Source organism: Furipterus horrens, unplaced genomic scaffold, assembly GCF_987537825.1.
Source record: "Furipterus horrens unplaced genomic scaffold, mFurHor1.1.pri manual_scaffold_17, whole genome shotgun sequence".
Classification (NCBI taxonomy): Eukaryota; Metazoa; Chordata; class Mammalia; order Chiroptera; family Furipteridae; genus Furipterus; species Furipterus horrens.
Window position 1 is genome coordinate 93697119 of NW_028327187.1, and position 15148 is coordinate 93712266.

The following is a 15148-nucleotide window of genomic DNA, read 5'->3' on the forward strand; positions in this document are numbered from 1 at the left end:
AAAAATTTAATTATTATTATTGAGGATTCATCCTGGCAATGTTAACTTCACAGCAGGCTGACATTATCTGGCTCATGTTTCAAACACAATGGGAAAGCAGGTCTATGCTGGTGTTAAGAGTATGGAAGTCACGGCCACCTTGAATTACATTTAATAAAAAAAAGCAAAGTGCATACAGAGGCTTACAACAATTTCAAAGACCAAAAGAAAAAAAAAAAAGGTCCTATCCTGTGGTTCCAAGAAAAAAATGCAACAGTTTATGACAAACAAGGCTTCGATGAGCTGTATGTAAATAATTTATATTAGGTACAGTTATAATAAAAGTTGAATTTGTTTGAAAGCTTCAAAAATATTCCTATTAATGCTCAAGTGATGCTTGTTACAACAATCATTTCTGTAACATGCGTGTGTTAAATTACGTGTTATTCGAGCATAGCAACTGCTCCTTACCATCTATCGTTGAGGACTTTAACTGGCCATCTTCTTCAACTTCTATTCTTTCTTGACCATTCTCATTAGTTCTCTTCGTAGTGACTTTTCTGCTGTTAACTATTTTGGTAGAAGTCAATATGAATTTGAAGTTGCCCATCCCGCTACTACCAATTGCAGTGGAAGAGAATGAAGGGAGGCCCAGACAACCGAATGACCCAAGGGAAGTGAATCCTGTATCAAAAGAAGAAAACCTTTTTCCAAAGGATGTAAATCACTGAAGGCAGAGAAGAAGGAGCCCTTGGCAAGGCTCCAGCAACTACAGGGGACTCCGCTGATTCCCAATGAAGTCATCAAATGGGTCTTTAAAAAAGTCTAATGAAAACAGGTCCCTTGCACCAAAAAATTCCCTGAACACATCATCTGGGTTCTGGAATGTGAAGCTGATTTCAAACAGGATGTCAAAATGACTCCCATCTCCACCTCCACCATTTGATCCTTCTTTGCCATACTTGTCAAAGATGTCCCGTTTTTTAGCATGCCTTGGCTACTTGTTTGAATTTTATCTCAGCTTGTACTTTATTCTCTGGATTTTTATCTGGATGCCACTTCAATGCCTGTTTCCGGTACGCCTTTTTAATATCCTCAGCTGAGGCATGTCTGCACGAATAGAGCTTTGTAGTAATCCATCATGTTTTAACAGGCTGTTGGAAGGAGTCAGAGGACACAGGAGCCAGTGGTGGGGTGTTCTGGATGGGTGCCGCCCGGTCTCCTGGGCTCCTGCGCTGTGGGTGCTCCTCACATTTTCCTTTCTCTTTTTTCTAACAACCTGTCACTGGAATTTCTTTTGGACTCTGCTGGTCTAGAATTACCAGGCCTTGACATAATTTAGTTGCATAATCACCTCTCTGAATCTTTCATTGACTACATGTTTTACAGCAACTAATAAAACTGGAAACTAATACAACTGTAGATGCAGAGGACAAATTTGATAACTGTGTTTTAAAATCTTTTTAAAAATTTCAAAACATGCATAGCTAGAAGTGAATATAACATAATATGTAATTTAACTAATTATTTTAAAGTGACTACCCATGTAAGCACCAGCAGGGTTAAGAAACAGAACACTGCCAGTCCCCTTGTATCCCCCACTTGGTATATTCCTTCCTAATCATAGTCCAGCCCTCTTCTGTCCAGGGGTAGTCATTGGACTGACTTGAGGTAATTATCACTTCCTTTGTAATTTTTTTAACTTATGGATTCATCATTAAGTCATAGGGCTTAATTTTACCTTTTAAAAACTTTATATAAATTGAATTATAAAGTAGGCATTAGTTTCTCATCTTGCTTCTTATGTTCAAAACAATGTTACTAAGATTCATCCATGTTGTTGCACATAACTGTAGGTAATTTACTTTCTTTACTGTAATATATAGTATTCCCATTGTAAAATTATGCCACACTTTATTTTTTTCTTCTTCTATTGATGGCCGTTTGACTATTATAAATGTCCTGTGGGAAAAAAGGAGTATTTTCCTTTCTCTCAAAGTGAGACTTGGATTAGCAGCGGTTTACAAACATTTCTGACCACAACCACAATAAGAATACATCTTACATTGTGAGCCAGAACACTCAAAAATGTATAAAATTGAAACAAAAATTCCCATAAAGAATATCTGACTCAATATGTATAAGGCAATCATTATCCCCTATGTATCCAATTCTAGTCTATTTCCTTTTGCAAAGGCATTCTTGTTGTGACCCATTATATTCATTTTGGGATCCATGAATGGTTTGCAACCCACAGGTGGTAGAATTCCACAGAGTGGGTTACAAAAGATATGGACTGCAACATTAGATTACTGGGGCCCTTCCAGGACAAGTCTTCCACAGTTTCGATGACTCCCTCTTTTTCAGGTCAACAAAATCAACCATGCAGAAAACCAAAATTATCATGGCAATCTGTTTCTTCCTCTCTTCTTCATCAGAACAGAGATGTAAATGCAGCACATAACTGAAGCAGCCAGAATGTGGGATCTGTCACCAGTGCTCTCAGAGGGAATCTAGACCAGTCTCTGCAGGAAGCCTCTTGTCCCAAAACCGGTTTGTCTGCATATGTCACCCAGGCTACAGAAAAGCTGACCCCACCTTGGCTGGTGTGGCTCAGTGGATTGAGCACCAGCCTGCGAACCAAAAGTCACTGGTTCCATTTCCAGTCAAGGCACATGCCTGGGTTGTGGGCCAGGTCCCCAGATGGGGGCATGTGAGGAGCAACCACATATTGATGTTTCTCACCCTCTGTTTTTCTCTCCCTTCCCCTCTCTCTAACAATAAATAAATAAAATCTTAAATAAATAAATAAAAATAAAATCTTTTTAAAAAAGAAAAGCTGACCCTTACCCCACCAGCTGCTCAGAGAATTGCCTTATTTCTTTATTGAGCTGGCTTTATTGAGCTGGTCCTTCCTCAATATGTGGAGGAATTACTGATGACTCAGAGAAATTAAACCTTAGCTCTGAATCAGAGGACACATCTCATAAGCCACCCTTCCTGTTTTCCCCACATTCCCAAGTTCATCCATCTTCTCATCACTGCAGACAGTGAATGTCACCTGCTTCACCATATGCCCAACTACCCATTACCACTGGGTTGACCAATCTATCTGGGTATTATTGCGTGTCTTTTCCAGCTTGCTGGAGATGGGACCCCACAGTAAAGGGCCACAGCCTTGCCAGGGTGGGAGATCAAGTCTCCAACTCTGATTTCTCTGCAGTTGTGACCTGCAGGTGGTGAGGAGGTGTGACATCTGGGAATTGTGGGTGTGGGGTGGGCATGAGGGTGATGGTATTGTTCTACTTTTAGCTGCTGAAGCAAGAACATGTGATATTTTGGAGGACCTCAAGAGAGTGGGTGGTTAAGAGCAAGGGTTTTAAAGTCAGATGGCCTAGACTTAACCCCAGCTCTTCCACTTCCTCTCTGCGTGACTTCGAATGATTGTTTAATGTCAGCCATGGCTTCCATATGTATAACTACTACTTCTCAGCTCTGTTATGAATATGGAATGATACAATGCACGTGAATCACTAAATACCTAGCACTCAAAACAGCTCAATGACAATAGCTCTGGTTGTTAATACTTGCTGTTGCTATCATATTGGAGAAGAGGAACTGGTAGAGAAGCCTAGGCAGTGGCTGTGCTTAATGCAGGATGGAATGCCTGGGAACTGCACACATACAGTAGTCCCCTCTTATCCAGGGTGATATGTTCTGATACCCCCCAATGGATGTCTGAAACCATGGATAGTACCAAACCTTATAATTAGTATGCTTTTTCTTATACATACTTAACTATGATAAAGTTTAATTTATAAATTAAGCAGTCAGATATTAACAATAACTAATAATTAAATAGAACAATGATAAAAACATACTGTATAAAAGTTATGCTAATATTGTCTCTTTCTCAAAATAATTTTTGAATTGTTTCTGAGATTTCCCATTTAATTTTTTCAGACTGGTTGGCCACGAGTAGCTGAAATCACAGAAAGGAAAACCGTTGATAAAAGGGACAGTTATACTACACTGGAACCCAGAAACTTGCTGTACCTGGGATGGCAAACATGGGTTTGTCTTGCTGCTTACTAGAAACTTCAAGGAGGGTTGTGCAGAGAACTCTGAAGCAATGGCAAGTGTCAGTAGGCAAAAGACATCGTGTCATCCTGGCCTGCCATGGGCCTGGAGGGGAGAGGAGTTTGGAGTGGAGAGACCAGCTGAAAATTTGCCTTTCCTGCCCCTTTAGTGACTTAATCTTTAATTCCACAGGATTTTCAAAGTCATTATTTTAAAAATATCATTTCTGATGGGCACCTTGCTGGGTGGTATGTAAGCCTCAACCACATTTCTGCAAGGTGCATATTCGAGGAAGTGTATAATTGAAGTATGTCAAGCAGTGGAGGGGGAAAGAAGTGGAAAGAAAGAAGCAGTCAGTCTTAGGATAGGTAAAGTAAATGGGAAGAAGAAAATTAGAATATATGCAACTTCTAAAACAGCATCCTAAACTCAGCCTGGGCCACAGGGCAAGGTAACTGCTAATAGTTTGTACATGGCTGAGCAAACACCGCCCCCTGGTGGCCAAGGAGAGTGTGACGTTTGAGGGGTCACTGGAAATAACATAACTATTTGAAAAATGTGAGGAAATGGATGAATGAAAAGAAAATTTAAAATATTTAAAATGTGTGTTTTGCCATGTGCATGTACAAGGTCTGTTCAGAAAAAGTCCAGACATTGTTAATGTAATGAGAATGGTTTGCGTGGCAGCCAAGGAGAGTAGACTGGAATGCACATCTGTGAACAATGACAACTTCAATGTACTAGTCAGTGGAGACGGCAAACGCCATTGAGTGAGCATGTGTACTGTGTGGCCGCTGCATTCAAAATGACTGAGTGAGCAGAGCAACAGATCTGCATCAAATTTTGTGTTAAGCTTGAACATTCCTCCGTGGAAGCTTTTCGGAGGACTCAGAAGGCTGCAGCTGTGGGCAACTGGTGACTGGCAGCTTCATCATGATAATGTGCCCACTCATGCATCACATCTTATGCAGATTTTTTTGGTGAAACATCAAATCACCCAGGTGACTCAGCCCCCCTACAGCCCAGATTTGATGCCCTGTGACTTCTGGCTTTTCCCAAAACTAAAATCACCTTTGAAAGGGAAGAGATTTCTGACCATTAATGAGATTCAGGAAAATAGGAAGGGGCAGCTGATGGTGATTGGGAGAATTGTGTGAGGTCCCAAGGTGCCTACTTTGAAGGAGACTGAGGTGTCATTATCCTGTGTACAATGTTTCTTACACCTTTTATCTTCTTCAATAAATGTCTGTTTTTCATAATACATGGCTGGATACCTCTGGACAGTCCTCGTATATGTGAGCTGGTATAGAAACCAGAGAGTATTAGAAGTGCGATTGAAAGGTAAAGGGGGAACACTCATCCTTTCTTTATAGCTGGCATTTACTGAATGTTTGCAACATGCCAGGCACCAGTGTGTTGAGTACGTATTCTCTCATTTACTCCTCACACCAACCTTATGAGAGCGCACAATTATATCCCCATAGTGCATGTATGGAGATTGAGGCACAGAGGAGTGAATGCATGTAGCCCAAAGTCACCCAGCAGGGAACTGGCTGTGCTGTAAGTTCCACCCTGGCAGTGCAGCCAGAGCCCAGTGCGTGTATTTGAAATACAAAGGAAGCCAGAGATTGAAGTAAGTGTCAAAGATTTGTAGAGCAAGTAGGTAGAGAAAGGAGTTGAATTAATAATGAAGACAAGGAGGCAATGTATCTTTCCCCAGTGAGTCACTCCACAAATATTTACTGAGCCACAACTCGGCACTCCCTTCTGTGTTAGGCACTGTGAGGGCTGCGAGTCTAATATGGGGTACAGTCCCCACCCTCAAAGACTTCACAGTCAAGTTGGGGAAATAAAACACACATGAGGACACAATCAGAAAGCAACATATAACTGCATCAAAAAATGGTATAAATTGTGCAGGGCCGAGTAATGGTGATAAACAGGAGGAATTAGGAGGTAGCAATGAGCAAGGCTAAGGAGTGGAGGTGGGAGTACTGTATAATAAGCCACACTAGGTTAATGGAAGCAGAGTGGTCTTCTTCAACCTCCAGAGTCATACATCTTTGTACCATGGGTTATGGGGGAAAAAAGATTCCAGTTCCTCTGCCTAAATGTTGACCTCACATTTTAGATCTTAGAACCCATTACTTCAAGATATCCAGGGCCAACTGATCAGATTTCAGGGCCAAAATTAGTCCACATTAATCCCTTTAAAGGTGAAAGTTGTGCCTTGGGAGCAAGTGCTTGAACTTCTCCTCCATTGGTCTTGTAATTTTGAGTTGAGCATTGGCAGTGAGACAAAATACATAGGATGAGTCTTACAGCCTGCTGTTAAAACATTTAAACTACTTAAACTTTTCTAATATTGGGGAAAAGGATTCTTCTAGGTGTGTCAGACCAACTAACTAGAGTTCTGCATCGGGGTTGAAGGAAAAAAAATATCCTGCTTCTTTCTCTTAGGAAACACTCTCCTTAGGGACTTTCAAGAAAGAGGTGGGTGGTTTTTGTGTAGGCATTGAAGTCTTTCTTGGCCCCTTGCTTGATACCATCAAATGTCATGTAACTATGACCCCCTAAGCCAACTGTCTTTCTCTACAACGTGAAAGCAGATAATAGTGTTAACTTTTTGGCTCCAAGAAAAAAAAGACTTGATAATCTAGGTTCTAGGTTCAGATGTGCTCTAAATCACTAGTTGGCCTTCACCAGTCTTACTAGTTGTTTTTTTTTTTTTTTTTTTTTTCCAGGAAAGGCAGAGAGTAGCCCTGAACACAAAGATTGTTGTAGAAGGGTAGGATTTGAATTCCAGAGTTCTTTCCTCTGGGACCTTCATGGTTTCAGCCCAGTACTTGGAACTGTAGAGGGTTCCTTGCCTCAGTCCTTGACCTTACATCCCAGCAGAAACAGCCCTCCCAATTGAGCATTCATGTTCCTGCTCCTTCATATCAGGGTACTCCAGGAGATGCCACCAGGCTTGCTTTTTCTCCTATTCTCTGACATCTGCCAAACTTAACCACATCTGCAAATTGGGCAAAATTGAGGAGTGAGGAGAGCCTAGTGGTTAAATACTTGGGCTTTGGCATCAGAAGATATAAGGCTTGAATCCTAACCCTACTTGCTATATGACCACAATAAACCTTCTTTTTCTCACTAATCTCAGCTTTCTTTTCTGGAAAATGAAAGCAATTGCAGTAATTGCTGCATAAGATTGATGTGAGGATTAAAATGATCATGTGTATAAGACACTCAGCATAGTGCCTGGCTCATACCAACACTGTCATTTTCTTCTCCCTCTCACAACGTGACTTCTGGTCTCCTCTCCAATCTCACCTATCTCCCATAGTCCAGCAGCACTGACATAGTAAAGTCCTTTTTACTAATTTCAGGCTTCTGCACATTCCCCTTTACCAGGAACATTCTTTCCAGTGCCTCCAGCAGGCAAATGCCTATTCATGCTTCAGATCTCAAGCACAGGCATATCTGTTTTATGGGGCCTGAAGCATAGACAATTTGGTCTGGGAAGAGGCTTTGAAAAAAAAGATTCCAAAAATCTATTCGACAGTAGGTATGAAATGAAATAATATTTAGAATGAAAAGAAAACCACAACAAATTACTGGAGCCTTGGATATTCAGGTCCCTCCTGTGATCTTTTTGGGCAATGTGGCAGAAATGCTTAGTAACTGAACTTCCACAATGCATCTTGACTTCTCTTTCCCAAGAACATGTTACAACTCCCAGAATTCACTGTGGAGCCAGAGGCTTAAGCTTTACAAGGTTTGTGGTAAATTCATCTCTGATCTCAGATTTTAGCCAACTTTCTCTGTGAATCTTCTCTGAACCTCCAAGACCAGATATGGGCTCCTTGTCTTTGTTCCTAGGACCTCCCAGGTTATAGTCTCATCATAGCTCTTAATTCTGTGCATTGAAGTCACCAGGTCAGGTCTCTGTCTCTTCAAATAGACAGGGCTAGTTTCTTGCATTGCAGACTACCCTCAGCGCCTAGTTCAGCATTGGGCTCACAGGAAACTCCTTTAAATATCTGCTGAACTACTGAATGAATACCAAGTCCCCCCTCACCCCTAATCTCAGGGAACCCTGATTCTCCAGAGCTGAGAATTCTCCTCCTTGTTCCTTCTAGATGCCCACAGCCCCACAATTTCAATCCTGTGACACTAAAATAATCCCATAGTAGGCATTCACACAGGATAATTGGGTATAATCACCACTATTTATTCAATATGTGACTTCTTCCAAAGACCTTCTCAACCCACACATATAATACAAGGGGACATGAGGTAAGTATGAGGTAGTTTTTGGAAAGAGGGGATAGGGCACTTTCACATTTTCCCCAACTCATCAGCTCCGTTGGGTCTTTATTTTTCAAAAATGTCAATGAAAGACCAACAAGTTGCCTTGCAAATGGCTATTCTTCCCACTGTTCCTTGCCTTGCAGGATGCTATTTTTGTGGTAGTCTTCCTCCCATTAGCTAACAGATGGTGGCCCCTTTGTTAACCCCAAAGGGTAAATGTTAGGTAATCAAAGGAAATCATGGCAATTCCATTTTCCTTGCCAGAGACAGCTTTAGAGGTGTGGATATAATTCAACTCCTGGCCAATAAGAAACGGAAAATTCTGCTGGGGTGGGGGGGGCATGGCTTCTAGGAAATATTTTCCTTCTGAAATAATAGACACAAAAACAGAAATACCTTTCCTAATTGTGGATTCAATTGTGCAAATGTAATGCCTGGAGCTCAGGTTGTCATCTTGCAGTCATGAGACAAGCAGAAGAGGAAGCAACATGTTGAAGATGGCAGAAAGGAAAGCTGTAAAGTCTATAGCACCCGAGGCTGTTTAGCCCACTGGAAACTAGAATCACCTCTCTCCAAACTCCTTGTTCACTTAAATAACAAAATCCTTAAGTAATTTTTAATCAGGTGTTCTACAAATTGTAGCTGAAAGCACCTTGATGTAATTTCTAGTACAGCCAAGAAGGCAAATTGGGAGGTGAATTAAAGAGTGCTTAGAAATCACTTCATTATTTTGATGGTTATTATAATACATATTTATTAGTGCTTTGATACTGTGAAAACATTTTGCTTCAATGATATACTTTGTGTGAAGGTAGATATTTTATTTTTTGAAGATAGAACATTAACATTACATTATCTCTTGTATTAAGTTGGAAATGAGTAAAGCCAAGTGATTTGCATGTGAACAACTGTCTTCTTAAAAGTAAAAGAGTATACTATGAGCACACATGACAAAATGTTCCAGCAGAGAGAAAAACCTTTCAGGGTAGCAGTTCCCAACACTTCCAATGACAAAGGATGTCTTTTAAGGTGCCCTCCCACGTAATAGTGGTTGAATTATTAACAACAGCTCATGGGAGAGGCTGGAGGGGGGGCGTATAATGACAAAGTGAATTTAAATACGACTATTTTAATAAGTGCTATTTTATCACTCACAACAGCATCCCCATGGGTTTAAAAATAATTATTAACTGTATGCCACACATGTCTGGTTAGCATGCAAACATCTCTAGTTAGTGGAGAGGAGCGTGATGCCTTTCCAGTCCTTGGAGGTCTGCAGGACATCATTGTTCTAAAATTTTTTGCCACTCCACTAAAGGTTGCCTTGTTACAAAGTGATGCCAGGGAACCATTCTCTTCTCCACTGGGTGCTGGTGGGAATGATTTTACAGCACCACTCCAAAACAGAATTTCTAAATTCTGTTTTGTTTCTTGAGTGCTATTACTCATGAAAACCTGACTCACTAACTGTAGAGTTTAGGTAATTAAAATAGGAAGCCAACTAATAAGAAATTAAACCAGTATGTATAATGCAAATATCTACAGAGGGTGATATTCCCAGGGCTCTAGGGAGCAGGTTAATCAAGCTTCAATCAGGAACTCATCATTTAGAAAGAAGGAATTAATTCAGGATGGGAGATAGGAAGGGAGCAGAAACACAGGCAGAATTTCAAAAATCTGTCTGGGTGAACCTCTGCTTGGGAGGAGGCAAATCCTGAAATCATCTTACACGAAAGTGTATGCTGCAGTGGATTCTGGGTGGGAAATTTCCTGATAACCTCCTACAAAGAAACACAGCTGAATACTGTTCTGGGTTATAAAACAGCTTAAACCAACAATGTTTTAGATTTCCTTGGACTAATAGTTTCCAGAGACAAACCCACACAGAGGGGCTGAGAAGAAAGAGTGAGGAATTCCCAAGAGCAGGCTTCTGAGGCAGACACACCTTCTTAGTAGGTTAGGGGCCTAGTCTGACAGGGCGTGGAAAGGAGGGATTAAGATGTTTCTGAATTCCCAGATCAATACAAATCTCTGCTTCTATGAAGTGCGTTTTCCTGAAAAGGAGAAAAGTCTCAAAACATTACTCATTTAATTACAATATACAGTTGACATTTCTGAGCTCCTTCCCAATTGTAAAAATATTCATAGAGAATATAGTCTCCTGGAAAAGGGGACCCAGAGATATGGCCATAGAGGAGTAATATATACTTCCCTTATCTTCTTCTCAATCTTTACAAACTTGGGCCCAAACTCTGTAAAACAGTGGGGCAGGGATGGTGAGAAAACAACAGGCTCACATATTAAGCAGCGAACACTTGAGGCCTAAAATGAATATCCATGAAAAAGAATTACCCACAGTTAACCAGTAAACATTCCAAATTTAGGGTTTTAAGCTATTAGTCAGTGCTGATAATATGTATATGTTTTCTTCAAATAGCTTTTCAAAGTCTGCTATAGTTTTCCCAGCATTCATAGGCAACTTTAAACTTACTGATAACTTTCTTCATTTTTAATTGCCTGGACCCTGGAATTGGACTGCAGACAGCTGTTTGAATCTTAGCACCACAATCTACTAGCTATGGAAGCTTGGATGCTGCTGCCAAAGTGCAAAATTTCTCCAACATGAAATTAATAAAGAGTGATATAAGAGCTAGATGATGGTGGCCTAGGTAAACACAACTCACCTCCTTGAACAACCATATTAAAATACAACTAAACTATAGAACAACCATCACTCAGAAACAGTGGAAATCGAGTTGAATGGAGGTCCTGCAACCACAGAATTAAAGAAGAAACTACATCCATCCAGACACTGAAAGGGCTGGTCCCACACCCATGTGTGGTGGATAAAAATTCAGGAGGGATATATTGGGCATGAAGAGTCCCAGGCCCACACCAGAACCCCCAGCCCAGGGTTCCAGTGCCAGAAAGATAGGTCCCCATGGCTTCTGTTTGTAAAAACCAGCAGGGATTGAGTCTGTGGAAGAAACTCCTGGATTCCCAGGCAGTTCCGCTTAAAGAGCCCACACATGGACTTACTCAGACTCACGCCCTCTGAGCTCCAGCACTGGGGCAGCAGCTTGAAAGACACCAGTGGCATACAGGGAGGAACATAAGTGTCTGGCATCAGAGTGAGAAATAGGGGACAGTTTTCTTCAAGACAGAACTGCTGATAGGGGTCATTGCTCCTCTTTTGAGACCTTCCCCTATGGAGCCACAGAGTATGATGGGCACCATATCTGAGACTCCATCAACCTGGCTCACACTGCTGCCCCACCATGGAGATTCCATGAGACTCCACCCCACCCACCTTACTGGCCCACCCAAGCAGTTAACTGTAGCTTTTCCATATGAATGACTTGTCTTGGCACATGCTTTTGATCTTCCAAAACCCTCTCAAACAAGCCCCTGTACCTTGCTAAGTGGTCATAGGCCTGGCACTAGCAACAGCTGGCCTTGGTTCACAGCCCGGCCTTGATAGGGCACTTCCAAGGCCAGCACAAGAAGCAGCCAGCAGCTGATTGCTTTACAGGTTATTCCAAGTGGCTCCAGACAGAACACAAGGGGGCACGAGTGCTCTGCTGAAGTAAGCCCTGCTCTTGTGGAGTGGGCTCCTGCACAGCTGATCCTCCACAGAAGGCAGAGGTTGGTGGTCAGTGGTCACCACCAGCCCTTGAAGCTGACAGGCCTGGGTAAATTCCTCCCATTGACCTGCCAACAGCAATCAAGGTCCAATTACAAGAGGATGGTGTACTCAGCCCACACAGTGGGAACACTTCGCATAACCACCCTGGGTGATAGGGGAGACTGTGCCACTGGACCCTACAGGACACCTACTACATTAGGCCATGCTACCAAGACAGGGAGTCATAGCAGCTCTACCTAATACCTAGACATAAACACAGAGAGGCTGCCAAAATGAGGAGACAAAGAAGCATGGCCCAAATTAAAGAACAGATCAAAACTCCAGAAAAAGACCTAAATTAAATGGAGATGAGGTATCTATCAGATGCAGAGTTCAAAACACTGGTTATAAGGATGCTGAAGAAACTTAGTGAGGACCTCAACAGCATTAAAAATGTCCAGTTAGAAATTAATGATACACTTATTGCAATAAAGAACAATTTACAGAGAATCAGGCAAAGCCGAGAATCATATCAATGATTTGGAACATAAGGAAGCAAAAACCCACCAACTAGAACAGCAAGAAGGAAAAAGAATTTTAAAAAATGGGACTAATGTAAGGAGCCTCTAGGACAATTTCAAGTGTTCCAACATTCACATCATAGGGGTGCCAGAAAGAGAAGAGAAAGAGCAAGAAATCGAAAACTTATTTGAAAAAATAAGAAAATTTCCTAATTTGCTGAAGATAATATACATACAAGTCCAGGAAGCACAGAGCATCCCAAACAAGATGGATATAAACAGGCCCACACCAGGGCACATCATAATCAAAATGCCAAAGGTTAAAGATAAAGAGAGAATCTTAAAAGAAGCAAGAGAAAAGCAGGTACTTACGTACAAGGGAGTTCCCATAAGACTGTCAGCTAATGTCTCAAAAGAAACTTTGCAGGCTAGAAGAGATTGGCAGGAAATATTCAAAGTGATAAAAAGCAAGGGCCTACAACCAAGACTACTCTATCCATCAAAGCTATCATTTAGGATGGAAGAAAAGATAAAGTGCTTCCCAGACAAGAAAACTAAAGGCGTTCATCACCACCAGATTGTTATTATATGAAATGTTAAAAGGACTTAAGGAAAAGGAGATCAAAACTATGAACAATAAAATGAAAATAAATACATATATATCAACAATTGACGGTAGAAAAAACAAACAAAGCAAACAAGCAGAACAGAAACAGAATCATAGGTAATGGAGAGTGTTTTGATGGTTGCCAGAGGGGAGGGTGGTTTGGGGGAATGGGTGAAGAAGTGAGGGGATTAAGAAGTAAAAATTGGTAATCACAGAATATCCATGGGGATGTAAAGTACAGTACAGGAAATGGAGAAGCCAAAGAACTTATATGCACAACTCATGGATATGGACAAAGGTGCGGGGACTGCCTGAGGGAGTGGGGGTGCTGGATGGAGGGGGGCAAAGGGGGAAAATTGGGATAACTGTAATAGCATAATCAATAAATTTAATTTTAAAAACTTACTGATAACTTTACACAAAAAGAACCCCATAGAAAAGAACTGAGTAGATTTACATTGTAGAGGAAGCTTTGTGAAAGCAATTGAAGTGATTGGCACAATTGTTAAATGGAATGTGGACTCTAGATTAGATACTAGTATTATACCTATGTTAAATTTCCTGAATTTGATTACTGTATTGCGGCTATGTAAGAGAACAACTTTGTTCTTAAGAAATACACACTGAAGTATTTAGGAAAAGAGGGGTCTTATTATTTTTTTTAATGACAAAGATAAAGGAAACATGGAAAAATGTTAATAGATGAATCTGGGTGAAGGATATAAAGGAATAATTTGCACTATTCTTGAGTATCTACTATTAATTAGCTTGAAATTATTTCAAAATAAAACATTTACACAAAGCAAATGAAGTAATTTTAGTTTGACGTACTTAAACACTACATTTGTAGACATTCAGTTTTCTCAAGGGATTGATTTAACACCGAAAGTTCTCCTTCAAAAGACTTATCCTATATTTAAATCTTTCCAAATTGCAAGGCCACCTTCAGACGAAAGTTAGTGAAACAATCCATGTCTATCTCATGCTCTGAAATGACCCCTTTAATAACAGATGTTTTTCCTAACCATGAATCATCACTTACATTTGATTATTTGTTCATGTTAATATCAAGTCATCCCTTTGGTATTTTATATTTCTGAATCAGTATACCATTTATATTCATCCAGAAGAGATTTATGTTGCCTCTCTATTTTTGTATTGCACACAGAAATCAACAGACAGCTGAGCAGAATCTTAGTATCCAGCAATGCAGCTTTAACAAACAGGGTAAATGCTTATAAAAAACAATCAGAGGAGATTCCATGGACTGTTAGTCTCACAAGGCACAATACTAGCATGATCAAATTTCTCATCCTACAGAAATAATTTCCAGGTGCACTTATAAAGCCATAATGAATCACAGCAAAAATAACTTTCAATTTTCTGTTTTTAAAACAGTCCCTGAAGTCAAAAAGCCATAAAAGGACTGCATAAAGAATGAAAGGCAAGGATAAATGGAAAAATTAATTTATTATATGAAGAAACATAAACAATATTAGCATCAATGGCTGCAGAGCAGCCTGCAAAAATTCACATCCACAATTTATTGGCTGAGAAGTACTGACACATACACTCATAAACATAGCACTAATTTTCCAAGGTGGTTTCCAAAGAAAATGCTGCACTTCACAATCAGTTTTAATGTTTGTTTTCCCATTTACAAGGCTGAAAAGAGTAAACCCACATTCAGTTAAACTCTAGCAGGACCTCAGGCATTCAAGTTGTAAATGAGCAAAACATGTTCTTATGTCCTTTATGAAAGATGATATAGATACAAAAATCATAAACTCATCTGCCATCAAAAGCAATTTCTCAGCTTGCAGTGGGTATTTCCCCTCCAAGAACTATGTGTTTGAATGCGAATTTTTGTAAGCAATTAATGGTAAGAGAAAGGCGAGGGTTGAGTTTTCTTAAGAGTAAAGACAACTTACACTTGCCCTTCCCTAAGGCCAAAGGCCACCGTATTTACTCAAGCCACTCATGTGGATTATCCTACTTGTTTCTTTTCTAACAGTAAAAAAATAATAA

General features: G+C 40.4%; 1 pseudogene; it reads right to left on the reverse strand.

The window, feature by feature from the left end:
- Positions 1-415: 415 nt before the first annotated feature.
- Positions 416-1122, reverse strand: LOC149991610 (dnaJ homolog subfamily B member 6 pseudogene; annotated as a pseudogene).
- Between the last annotated feature and the right edge of the window lie 14026 nt (positions 1123-15148).